The sequence below is a fragment of the Clupea harengus genome, chromosome 14, assembly GCF_900700415.2.
Source record: "Clupea harengus chromosome 14, Ch_v2.0.2, whole genome shotgun sequence".
Classification (NCBI taxonomy): Eukaryota; Metazoa; Chordata; class Actinopteri; order Clupeiformes; family Clupeidae; genus Clupea; species Clupea harengus.
Window position 1 is genome coordinate 7,726,390 of NC_045165.1, and position 13,933 is coordinate 7,740,322.

Here is a 13,933-nt window from a genome sequence, read left to right on the forward strand (position 1 = left end):
AGTAAGAAAAAAACTGAGGTATAGCATCAAGAAAATCACAGTTTTTTACAACTGCTCACACACGTTTTCTGAAACTGATACATCTAACACTCCTGTCTTTGTTAGGAATTATTTTTGATGTTATACTGTTACAGTGCACTTCATAGAGCAATCTGACATAACTGTTTACAATAGACTGAATATATGAACACACAGATACAGTACTTCTAACAAATGTCAGTAATTATTCCTCAGTTCTGTGAAACATTGACAGTGCACCTTTTGCATTTTTAGTGCTAGAATTTTTTATTTATTTTTTTTATTTTAATATACAACTGTATTTAGTCAACACATACGCAGGTCATTTAGGATGCTGAGGGTTGTAACAATGTGTTCAGTTATGAAACACATATACACAATATTTTGTAAGTTGGTTGGTATAAATAAATTAACTCTTAGTACTTGATTCATAAAAAAAACCACAGCAACATAACATCACAACCAACCTTTGGAACTGGTATGTGTGTCTTGCATTTGCATTTTGAAGGGTAGTGCCGTAAAAAATGCACACTAGTGTTCAATGTCTGTGTAATGGTTTGCAAAAAGTATTTTATGATATTGAGAACTGAGTGAAAGTCTGAGAATTAGCTTATAGTATAGCTTATAGTTTTGCAGATTAGGTGTGAGAATTTGCTCTTTGAGTGACACGTTTCAGATTTCGTATGACATGTAAACATTTTGTGTGTAAGCAGGTAAACTGCTATTTTGTATAGGTATCAAATTATTTGTTCATAGCCTTGATACTGGTGGAGTGTTGTACACATGACACTTATTTTTTTTACCTTTCAGCAGAATATACTAAGTAATTTCCAAATGATTTCATAATGTATTTGTTAACTCTTTAGGAGCTGATACCAAAGAGGTCAAATACTACAGAGTGGCTGTAGTGAGTCTGGGGCTGCTGTGTGCTCTCCTACTGGTTGTCATTATATGGATGGGCACCAAACACACTGCAGAGAGAGACCAGCAACAAAGGAATATGGACCAACTGCAATTAAGAAACACCAACCTAGCCAAAGAGAGAGACCAGCAACAGAGGATTATGGACCAACTGGAAATAAACAAAACCGAAGTGGACCAAGAAAATCATCGGGTGACTTCAGAGAATAATGCTTTGATGAAAAAAAAACAGCATTTTGACAGCTGAGAAAGAGAAGCTGCAAAACACCGTTCGTGAGTATTCTATCATGAGTGACTAACCTCTGTTGATTTGCCCAGATATGGCCATGTTGTTTTTTCCGTAAGACTTCCTGAATATGTGAATACAGCATATTCTAGTGCAGTCAACATAGCAGCTAACAAATTCTTCAGAGCCTAAAATGAAAGGAACATCTCCTCTCCTGCCTGAAGATTTCAGTTCATGTCCTGGCCCATGTCCAGGCCCATGTCACATGACAGAGAAAAAGTAAATAAAAGATGCTCAAAAAATTCACTCACCCTCGAAGTTCTGGTGTCTTATTTAAAATCTGCCAATAACCAAGTAGGTGGATAATTAGTCAACATTATAACATCACATATGTACCAATTGCTAAAAGAGAACACTGAGATGTTGAGTTGAGACATTGATGATATAGTCATGGATGTGGTGACACAGTCACTTTTGATGTGCTATGTAGAAAGGCTCATTTTCTTTCAGCCTCTTCCATACTAGAACCTATTGTGTATGATGTGTTTCTGAACGTACAGGTCATTGTAGGACTGGAAATGCAAATGGAGCACTGGGCAATACTTCAGCCCACAGTGTTTTAGAAAACTGAACAAAAATGAATTGGATAAAGAGAAGGCCTGTGATTCTAATCAGTACACTTTGTCATATTCAGCTTATTGTTCCTCACATTCCTCTATCTGTCTGTAATGTGTGTGCGCTCAAAAATATTGGTCACACTTTACAGCTTTAAATGGGGAAAAAATAAAATCCTCTCACTGCTCCTAGATTTGACTGGTCCTGGTCTAATATGATGCATTTTCAGTAAAACACAAATAAAAATACCTTTATTATTTGTATTTCCATTGCAGGGATTCCTCATGGTTTGAGATGTTTTGGTTCCAGTTTTTACTACATTTCAACCAGCCTGAAAACCTGGAGTGACAGCAGACAGCACTGCATGGATCAAGGGGGGGATCTGGTGATCATTGACAGTGAGGAGGAACAGGTGAGAGACAAACACACTTAGCCAAGAAAATGCACAGAGGGGAAATAGAAAAGAGAGATATTTGAGTGTTTGAGATAGATACTTGAAAGACTATAGCAGCACAGTTCTGTTGTGTAGAAATCTAATCAGCTAAGAACCACGTGTATGTCCTTACCTGCATGACAACAAATTAATTTTGGACCTGACTGTTTGTTTACATGTTCATGGCAGAAATTCATCTCAGGATTTAAGAAGAAAGTTTGGATTGGTGCTGTGAAGACAGACGGAGCCTGGAAATGGGTAGATGGCAAAGTCCTGGGTAATGCAGGGTAAGATCACTGGAACTCTCCTCAAAGATAATGAATTGCTGTATAATGTTAAAATCTCCAGTCATGTTTGTGTAATATGTGGTTTCATAAAAAAAGCCTAACAAAGCATGAAATATACAGCATATAAATACACCTCTTGCCTTGTCTAATTTCAGGTACTGGGCTGAGGGAGAACCAAATGACTATAGTGGAAAAGAAAAGTGTGGAGAGTTATCGACGACCCTTTAAGAACCTGGAATGACCACCGTTGCATTGTGGACAATAAATATATTTGTGAGAAAGTGATGTGATTTCAATTAAAAACGTCTGTCTTTTTTGAGTCTTCCCATAGGACAACTTTAGTTTTCAAAGATTTTGATAACTCAGAAAACCTATATGTGATCTCATTGTTGTTTCAATTGTGTATCAATTTAAATCACAGATATTTCTTCTCAGATTGTTTAGGAGAAACAATTTGAGACTAAAATGAGATGAGGCACTTTGTAAAAATCCACCATAATTGATAACAAATATATTTTAATTACCCCTCTCCTAAACATCTTTAAAACAGTCTTCTTGCTCTTTTTGTGAAAATGTGTGCCTCATCCCCAAACATCAACGATGTCTTGAGAGAGAATCAGAGGAGGTTATATTGAAATGTCTATATTTAGTAAAAATGGAGCGTGATTTGTGACCCTGTTGAGATCTCTCCTTTAACACCATAGGAGAAATTTGGTCCATATAGAAGTATAGATTTAAGCTTTAATATCCTTTTCATCTCATTGCTGTCTAGGGTAAACTGAAAGATCTCTTTTTAGATTTTTCTCTTCTTAATGTTTTTGTAATGGACATCTATTGACCTGCTGATATACAAACTCCCTTGTATCAATGATGCCAGATTACCCATGAATTTTTAACTGCTGGGTTCCATGTTAATCATGGTCTTATAACAGAAAAGATGTCCCCGTACTCAATCACTTTCTTTTTCTGTAGTAATTGTTCTCATACTGTCCACCAGATGACACTAAATGAGCATCTAATGTAAAGATGACGTTAGGCCTAAAATAGTGACAGCAGAATGTAAAAAAATAAATGAAATAAATAAAAACACGTATTGATTTCCATATTTGTTTTTGTCAATGCTGAGGAGCCACTAAAGAGGGGCTAAAGAGCCGCGGGTCGCTGACCCCTGGTCTAATCAATCGCTAAACTGACAGCAAGTTGTCCACAGATGTGTACATTACAGATACAGTTAGTCATTTGACAGACACTGTTATTCAAAACAACACTGGAAACGACCCTTCTGCATGCAGTTTCACCTGTCGTAAATATCCACCGACATCACTCTTAAAGGTGAGGGAGTAGTTTTTAGTGGCTTCTTGTGGTGAGTTTACAGCTGAATACCCTTCCCTTTACAAGCGTGTAAGAGTACCTACGGTGGTTGTCAAATAACCAATAAGCCATAACAAAGGTGAAAAACCCCATCTACAGCCAGAGTTATGGTTTGTCCGTTCTGGGCCACTGTAGAAACATGGCGGTGCAACAGGGCGGCCTCCGTGGAAGAGGACCCCCTCCCTATGTAGATACCACGATTCATCGTTACAGGTGATTATACACTAATGAAAACATAGTAAAAACTACACACTGTACCTTTAATAGGTTAATGTGTCTCCCCTAAAGAAAGTGTCTCAGAATAGGAACTCTAAACTAACATAAGTCTTTACCCCACGCCACTCTCACAGCACATGGCAATGTCTGTGCTAATGGAGAAACACTAGGGAATAGAACATCAATACCCTCAGAACCAAATGGCACAAACAAACAGAAACACTGCAAATTCACCAAAGATGTTTCCTTCAATTTGTCAAACACTGTCATACATACGTACGTATATGTCAAATCCCAATATATGCTGGAATATTTAACCCAATTCTGAAAAAGTAAGAATCTAACACTGCTATTAGAGAATTTATATAAGAAATGCATCAGCTGTTTGAGATCTAACCACTGATTTGTCTTGAAGTTGTGTGATGACAAAGTTTGCTGATTCAAGGAACTTCAAGAATGACACTAAAAGTCCAACTGACACTGAAAGTCAGAAAGGTGAGTATTGGGAAGAGATTGTCAGAGGAGTTGATTGTCAGAGGAGTTGATTGGCAGTGTTGGCCAAGTGTTGGCACCGGGTATAGGTTCGGCCGGCCGTGTGGCCGTTGCACAGTGTGGAGCGTAGACCCTTTTTTACATTTCACTACATGTTCGTGTATGTGACAAATAAAGCACTTGAACTTGAGTGTCAGAGGGAGGGGGAGGGGGAGGATACAGAGTGGTAGAGAAAGAAAAAAATCTGAAATAATAGTGATCCTACCAAAAAAAATCATCATCACTGTGGAAGTTAGGATGAAGCCCAAATTAATGCAAAAGACCAAACCGGCCTGCTAGCATTAGCGTGAACGCAGGGTCAGGAGGCCAGGCTGCCTTTGCTGTGGCTGTGGAGGTTGGGGACGGGGCCCTTCCAGGCACGGGAGACCAGCAGGAGGCTCAGCAGCAGCGCCCAGGTGCGCACGGGCCACAGGAAGAAAGCCAGCACGCCGTAGGCTTCCAGCAGGAAGTAGCAGGAGTAGGCCTGCCACAGCAGCAGACCCAGCATGCCCAGGTGCACCAGCACCAACCAGTGCCGGTACCCCGGATGGCAGAAGTGAGAGCTGAGGGAGTTGCCATGACAGCACAGGTGGAGGCTCCAGCAAAGGTAGAAGTTGAGAGGGATGTTGAAGAAGACCAGTTGTGGGGGAGAGAGGTAAAAAAAGAGAAGATTTTGGTAGTGATAGATTACAGACAGTGATATTTCTTTTTTTTAAGTACGAAATTGTCTACATAATCTTTTAGAAGAGGTCTGTCATGCTATGTTCACTAATACCAGGTTTGAGGTTACTTTATCTACTTTGTCGTATTGTGCCATTTCTGTCTGTGTGCCTCTGTGTTTCTCAGTGATAAGGATTGGGGTGTTTAGGTTACGTCTCGAGGCATGTGTCATGAATCCAACACGTCCCTGCAAGTACACACAAGCACACACACAATCTCACTGGTGGAGTCATGATGGGATATTCTAGGTAATACAGCCAGTTATCAAGCTTGTCAGCCTTGATTGTTTTCCTATTGGCATGCGGCAAAATACAGTATGGGACCACACAGGTTTTTATTCCACACTCAGAATCACACAGATATATTGTATTAATCAGGTGGTGTGAGCTGTTTTACAGAATTGTTGATCAATGGCAAAACCATGTGCACTTTTACATCCTTCTAATTTAATAATTGCTGTAACACAACAACTAAATTAAGTTTGCAGCAGTGAAAATGTTGGATTGTTAAAGACAACATTTTGACTGCTGCAAAAGAGAAGGACTTCTTTGATATTTTAGTGTGAGGAACTGCCTCTGCTAGTTAGGCAACTGTGTATTAGTCTATATCTGGCCATGTTTCAGTAAGACCTTTCACTTCCTGAATATGTGAATGCAGAATATTCAAGTGCAAAGTCAACATAGCACCTAACATGAATTCTGCCTTAACATCAAACATCAACAACCTTTCGCCAGAATCATGGACTGTCCCTGTAATGTTCTGTATCATTTTTGTGTTATATATATTGCAGTACATGTTTTTGCCATCCTCTATGAAGTTCACTTTACTGTTACACTGAAACTCTACAAGGAATAAGCCTAAGAAAGATGGGAGTGTTTTTATCACAGATTTATCACACTAGAGTATTGTGACTAGAGTGTAATTAGTGGTTGAATAAGGCTAGCCGTATGAATAGTATTGTTTGCCATTAGACATAGAAATTAGATTTTGTTAGGGGAGCACACTCTCTTGAATGGAGTACTTCATTCTGCAGGAGATTCCAGCTATTTTTGCATTTTATGTGTGCAGTTTTGTGATTTGTTTTTAATGAGACCTATAGTTTCAGAAAACTTGTGTAAGCAGTTGAAGAAAATGCACTAGAGCTGCTAGCTGAGGACCTGTGAGGCGTCTGCGTGAGGCGTCTGCGTGAGGCGTCTTTCCTCTCTGCACAGTTGTGCCCCGCGGCCTCTCGCTTCTCTTTCTAGCTCGGTTCAAGCCACTTCGCACTGTTCTATGAAGAACGTAGTTCACACCTTTGTAAGTTCTCTTCTATTTTGAAGTACACACTCTAAAAACACACTCACACTCTTTGTTACTAATACAACCCTCAGCACCATTAATGCCTGTGCATCTGTTGTTGATTATATTTCAATTAATTGATATTTCAATATAATGATCTTTTTCAGTAATGCACTAGAAATGCAGTTGACCCACAGATAGATTCATAGATTCAATAGTAGCACAAGAGGGGCGTTAGAATGGCAGTTCTCAGTGATCTAATCGGGTCAGGTAGTGCAGAAAAAGGGAATGACAAAGCAGGACGAGTGACAAATGTCACCTCTGTATCAACCTTCTCCTGATGCTAACGGGAGTCCACAGGTCTCTAGCACTCTGTGTAATGGTGGAGCCAAAAGGCAAACAGAGGTTTCTGAACAGTTTTATTTTTCAGCTCCCTTTGACAGGAAAATGCTTACAATACAAAACACTGGTTAACTTAAGCAGTGGCACCCAAATCGGGCACAAATATAGCGGCAGGCTTTTCGGAAGTGACGTCTTTGGAACCCATGAATGGAGTGCTTTCTAACGCTTGTCATATGCTTATCAAAGATAGGGTGTTTTAGATTTACCACACTACTGTGTAATTAGTGATGGACAATGGACATACATTAACGATTTCCAGTGTGAAATGAAGTGTTTCATCTAGCAGGAGATATGATTTCTGGTGTTCAACCTTACATATTTTTTTTACCAACCAGCTGGAAGCTGCTGATAACAGATATGATGAAAGTAGAAGTACTGATATAAATATGGGTGAAAGAACCACCCAAAGAGCTAAACTAAAATCACACCAAATCTGCAATTGCAAGAGATGTGATGTTAACTTAATGAGCCCAGGAAGATGTTCCAGCTTACACATATTTTTACCAACCAGCTGTAGCCTACTGATAACAGATAGTGTTGTGTGACTACCTCTTTTACATGTGGTTGCACTGAGGTATATAATAGTGTGTAAGTGATTCTATGTTACCATCAAGTATGAATAGTACAGACCAGATAGAGCTTCATGCAAATATGAATGAAACTGTTGACAAAGGCATTTATACTAATATGGAAACAATCAGAGCTCAGACAGACGGTAATGACAGCAAAAAACAAGAGGGAAAGCTCCCAAGTAAGTCTTTTTTTTCTGAAAATGAAACATTGTGCTCTCATGGTACTCTGTTTTTCACAACTGCTTACATGTGTTTTCTGAAACTAGGTGTCATTTTTTCAAAACTCTATAAACCCTTTTTGAAATCTATTTTTTATTTTAGTTTTCCAAAACACTTCTGGGTCAAAGTGTTACACATAGACAGTGCACCTTTTGCATAACTAGCTCTACAATGTACAATATACAGAAGAGTTTGCTGAAAAACACATAAAAGCAAGGCCGTTTAGGGTGCTGAGGGTTGACCCAATATCTTACAAACAGTATCTGAAAGTGTTCGAAAGTGATTGTCGAAACAGAATGTAAAAATGTACATTCACCCTTTGTATATGATGCATAGAAATTGCAGAGGTGAGTAGAGTAAGCAAAAGCTGTACTCAAATAAAAGTATTGTTACTTAATAATAGTGACTCAAGTAGAAGTGAAAGCACCCATCAAAATAACGACTTGAGTAAGAGTAAAAATGCGCCCCCACAGAGCATTCTGGTAATATCAGTTACCAGTCAACAAGTTACAGTATTTATTATCCAGAAGAACTGTGGGCCAACTGCATTTGTAGTGCTTCTAGTGCTTTACTGAAAAAGATCATTAGATTGAAATATGAAATAATTGAAATATAATCAACAACAAATGCACAGGCATTAAAGGTGCTGAGGGTTGTAACAGTAACAAAGAGTGTGAGTGTGGTGTGAAATACGTTCTTCATAGAACAGTGCAAAGTGGCTTGAACCGAGCTAGAAAGGGAAGCGGGAGGCCGCGGGGTACAACTGTGTAGAGAGGAATAACGCCTCAGTGAGTCTGGGAGTGAGACCGGGCTCTCTCTCTTCCTCCAAGATGAGTGGCCCCGGGCCTCTCTCTTGTCTGCCAGGACATAAATGAACCCGACAACTGTTGTTGAATAAATATACTTATATGTAACTCCGGAGTCCTGAGGTAACTTGAGTGAATTTTCACCTAACAGTTGGGACATAGTCTTTGTCATAGTTTGTCATGTTGGGACAGATCGCATTTGACTGTTTTTGTTAACGGTTCCTCTGTGATGGTATGACCTACCTATTTCTATCTGTTCCAGTGAAGGCTTTGGTAAATTAAAAAAAATAATAATAATAATATTTGTATTAATTGGCTCCTAACATGGGTTTTAATTAGGCTAGTATTACTGCCTTTTTAATAATTTTTATATTTATCTGTTTTCTAAAGTTTTGATGTTTTGTAAGTCTCTTTTGACAAAAGCGTCTTCTAAATGCTACCATAAACTAACCATAACCATACCATAGATGAAGTGATGTGAACCTAATAGAATCAGGGCTCTCAAGTTTTGAAGACAGGCAAGAGTGACATATGTCCCATCCAGAACCAAGCTGTTTCGGGTTGATGTTTTGTTTAAACCAACCATGGAAAATACCCTCTCTGCATCTGCATTAGAGTGGGGTAGCACTAGAACCAAGGATGCAATCTTGGATAGCCTCCCAAATAGGTTCAGGCCAGTCCAGGGCTCTCAAGTGTCACGCATTGAGCGTGACAGTCACTCATTTCGGTCTTTAGTCACGCACTCCCGCCACACATCGTATTTCTCACGCTGAAAAAAAACCTCTAGGCTATTTAATGTGCCGCAGCGCGCAAACATGACCTGGCCGCGCTGCCCTCACCATGGAGGAATCAAGCACGTCTCCCCGAATCCCCTGGGGTTCTGCCGTGAGGTGCCACTTATCAGCCAATCAAAAGAAAAAATGGGCTACACAATAGCCAATCCGAAAAATACATCTTTTGTATCTGGGTAAGATTTAATCCAGCAACCAATTAAAATAAAGCATCCTAGAATTGCGCGCGATTGATCTTCCGGAGCTCCAAGCATCAGTCTTCTACAAAGAGTAAGTCGTCTCCTGTTTTAATGTTACAACACATTCACAATGGTTTGACACAAGCAATGACAACTTGACTGCAGTTAGAGAATATTTCCCAGATGATTAGCATCTGTTTTTAATGAGTGTTTGTAGCCAACACAGCCTGCCTTTACACTATAGCTTTGACTCCGAACTTCGTTAATAGGCTATAATAAATTCGAGTAGGCCTATTAAAAATATATATAGCCTATAATTCGAATGAATATTAGGCAGCCCTTAATATTCAATGATGTTATGGGCATTATTTTTGGTAAATGTGTTTGCTTGAACATTCTATTCAGATTCCGAGGTTTCTTCACGCCTGGTGAAGTTGTGAATCGCGAGCTCATTAGGCATACTAGCATGTTATAAATATCCTGGCCATGGATGCATTAATCATTGCATCTGTCTTTCAAAGATGTCAGGTAAAACACAAATAAGCATCCTGTCCTTCGCCCAAAGAGGAAAGCCCACTAAAAAGGCCAGATTAGGCCCAGAGAAGGTTGTAAACACATTAGAGGAGGAGATGGTGGAAGAGGAAGAGACAGTACAGGTTGAAGAGGAAGAGACAGTACAGGTGGAGGAGGAAGAGACAGTGCAGGTGGAGGAGGAGGAGACGGTGGAAGAGATAGTGGAAGAAACAGTGGAGGAGATGGCTAGAACAAAAGAGAGAAAAGTCCCAGGAGCAGCCCTACAAGACCTCTTTTAATAGTGAATGGACCTCTAAATGGCCATTTATTACTGTAGGAAGCACCAGCTCATATTACTGGTGCTCTATCTGCCGCCAAGAGACCTCGTGTGCCCATCCAGGTGTGCGGGATGTGACAAGGCACATAGGCAGTAAGGGGCATCAGCCCAAACAGCAGGCACTGAAGTCAACCAGCACAATTAAAACATCCAATTCTATGACTATGGCATATATAATGGGAACCAACACCAAAAATGATAAAAGAGTCCAAAAAGGCAACAAACACCTACAATAAACATAATTCTCTTTCTCTCTCTCTCTCTCTCCCAAATTGAATACATACTTTGTAATTGGTTGAATTGTCAGTGCCATGTGTCAAATCTTTTCTGCAAGTCTAAGCAATTATTAACAACAAAACACTAAAAATAATATGGGGGGGGGGGGGGGTGGGGCGGGGCTGGTCTGTGGGCATACGGCAGGGGCGGGGCGGGCGGAATGGGGGTGGGGCGGGGGCGTGGTCAGGGGGGGGGGATATGTCACTCTTGCCTGTCTTCAAAACTTGAGAGCCCTGCCAGTCACTTTCGAAAAAATGAACCAGAGGCCTCTATTACTTAAACATATTTGTTTGAATTATAGACTGTATATATTTTGGCCTACTCGAATTTATTATAGCCTATTAACGAAGTTCGGAGTCAAAGCTATAGTGAAAATGCAGGCTGTAGCCTAAAACTGTGTTGGCTAATAAACACTCATTAAAAACTGATGCTAATTATCTGGGAAATATTCTCTAACTGCAGTCAAGTTGTCATTGCTTGTGTCATACCATTGTGAATTTGTTGTAACATTAAAACAGGAGACGACTTACTCTTTGTAGAAGACTGATGCTCGGAGCTCCAGTGGTTTTCTCAGGTGAAAGAAACTTTCGGAAGATAATTCGCGCGCAATTCCAGGATGCTTTATTTTCATTGGTTGCTGGATTAAATCTTACCCAGATACAACAGATACAAAAGATACGTTTTTTTCTGATTGGCTATTGTGTAGCCCATTTTTTTTTTATTATTGGCTTATACGTGTCACCTCACGGCAGAACTCCAGGGGATTCGTGGATACGTGCTTGATTCCTCAATGGTGAGGGCAGCGCGGCCAGGTCATGTTTGCTCGCTGCGGCACATTAAATAGCCTAGACTCTAGAATTTTTTTCAGCGTGAGAAATACGATGTGTGGCGGGAGTGCGTGACTAAAGACCGAAATGAGTGACTGTCACGCTCAATGCTTGACACTTGAGAGCCGAATACTACAAAATAATGTTGCCACCCCTGAAATCTGATTGGCCACCCCAAGTGCCACCCCAATATCTTAAAATATGATTGGCTATATGCCCAGTCATTTACGGTAACGTGTGACGTTGGTACGCTGCAAGAACGTTATACTATCTAACGTAGGCTAACGTGCTAATGTCAGACAGATGGCTGACAGACGCCTCGCAAATCACATCAACTATTTTTGCTGGTTACAATAACGGTGTTATCGGATAGTACAGTGTCTTTTTCTCGGTAACTTTTGAAAAATCTAAGCGTGAAAACGCCGAAAAATTTAAATTTACTTTAAAGACATAGCCGTCAGGCGAGTTTGGTCCGGAGTTTAGCTGCTAAAGTTATCTTCTGTCCTGTCGTTTGAAGCAAACCTTTTAGCTCTGGCATTGGTCTCCCATTATGTATTTATCTATCACTTCACTGGATTGGAAGTCCATTTTCCAGGCTATCGCACGCCCCCTTCATTGAGGCAGAGGTTAGGTTTGCCTCCCCTATGTGCTTTTTCACTGTGGTTTTTATGACAGATCAGCCAGACTAAATAGCTTCTTCACATACGTGAAATACATTACATTACCTATTATATGGATACAAACGACATATAATAAAAGTGTCTACAAATATTTCAGTGATGACAAACAATGAGAAAGCAAAGGTCATGCGCTCAACCCAGTGTGTGAGGGATTGCACAATCTGAGATGAGGCGCAGCTCGTCGCTGCCTCACCTCGCGAGTCGCCTCTCTGTTTGAAAAGCACATGGTCAAATTCAGCGATTTTGATTATAAAAATGATCGGAATCATACAAAAAAATTAATTTAAGTAAAGATCAGTAGATACATATTAATATTGATTTTATCATTATTTGTTTTTTACTTTTCATGAGGTATGTGTATGACCCGTTTTCTACTGCCGGGCGCTTCACTGCAACTGAACAAACTTACCACTCTCCTATTTCAGTTTGGTTTTTAGAATGAGAGAATTTTAGGAGGATGCCATTACTGTGGCTCAACTAGGAGCCAGGTGCAAATGGGCCTTGTCCTGACAAGCTAGACTCAAAGAGTAATGTAAAGGGAAAAGAATATGTGTTCCCACTGTCACAGTTTTTCAAGAACACGGAGAAGCTAGGCCATGCCTGATGCAGCCTCTGTTGATTTTCTGTTCCTATAGTTGGCCCTTTTTTTTTTGCTTAATACCTGATGGAGATCTGTGACGTAATGTGCTTTGGTGAAGTGGACTGGAGTGGGTGGTCGGGAGGGTATTGGGGTGGGTGGTTGGGTTGGCCTGTGCCTGTGCAACATTCAACACAGGAATGTTTATGATGAAACTGTTACCAGAGCACAAAATTGTTTACAACAAAGTTATTCATAGATCTAGCCTCATCATTTTGTTGTCAAAGTGCACCAGATTGATGCACTGCACTTTAAAATGTGCAAAATGTTCTTATATATAAAATATATTCCCCCGGGGAGCATGCCCCGGACCCTCCTAGGGGGTTCGCATCGTTGTCACCTTTTTCATCCCTGATGAGTTTGCACCCCTGGGCATACGTGAGTGTATATGTCTGCACAGGCGCTCCTGCTCACACTTCATGCCACCCCTGCATACGTCAGTGCCCCACTGGTGCCACCCCTATCAAAAATGTCTGGACACGCCAGAAGGCTGGTCTTAGAATAAACCACACACTCACAAACCTAAATGCTGGCTAGCGATAGCTTTTTGCCCCATAGACTTGGCTTGTAACATTAAATTAAGCCAATAAGATTTTAGGTTTTTAACACTAGCTAAACTTGGACGTTTCTTGTCATGTCTTGATCCAATTAATGCCACGATATACACACACCCATGCGGCCCATTTATCCACCCAATTCCACTCAGACTAACAGGACACTTACAGTATGTTTTGGGATTGACTTCCATAGATTTCCACTGTCAAGTGTCCTGGTTCAATACAGCTGCGCCGTTGACGTACGAACCAGAGGCCAATGCGGCATCTAGAAAGGCCTATATGTTTATGCAGTCAACGTTTAGGCTAGAAGCTGTGCAATTGTGAATAAAAATAATTCTGCATTTTGAAAAGTGTGCCAAATATTCAGTGTTCAATGTCTGCTTATGGGAAATGGGAATAATGTGTGTAATGTTTTGCCAGAGCAGCTATATGAAATTGAAAACAAAGTGTTAGGCAAACAATTAGATTGCGGTTTTGCAAAGCTGTTTACAATAGACGGAATGTATGAACACACAAATACA

At 40.3% G+C, this 13,933-nt stretch overlaps 1 long non-coding RNA gene across 1 annotated transcript; it reads left to right on the forward strand.

Annotated features, from left to right (window-relative positions):
- On the forward strand, positions 1–4,976 carry LOC116223480. Its single transcript, XR_004165113.2, has 4 exons — positions 1–1,212; positions 2,056–2,192; positions 2,403–2,500; positions 2,656–4,976. It is a non-coding gene; the product is annotated as an uncharacterized LOC116223480 (long non-coding RNA).
- Positions 4,977–13,933: the final 8,957 nt, after the last annotated feature.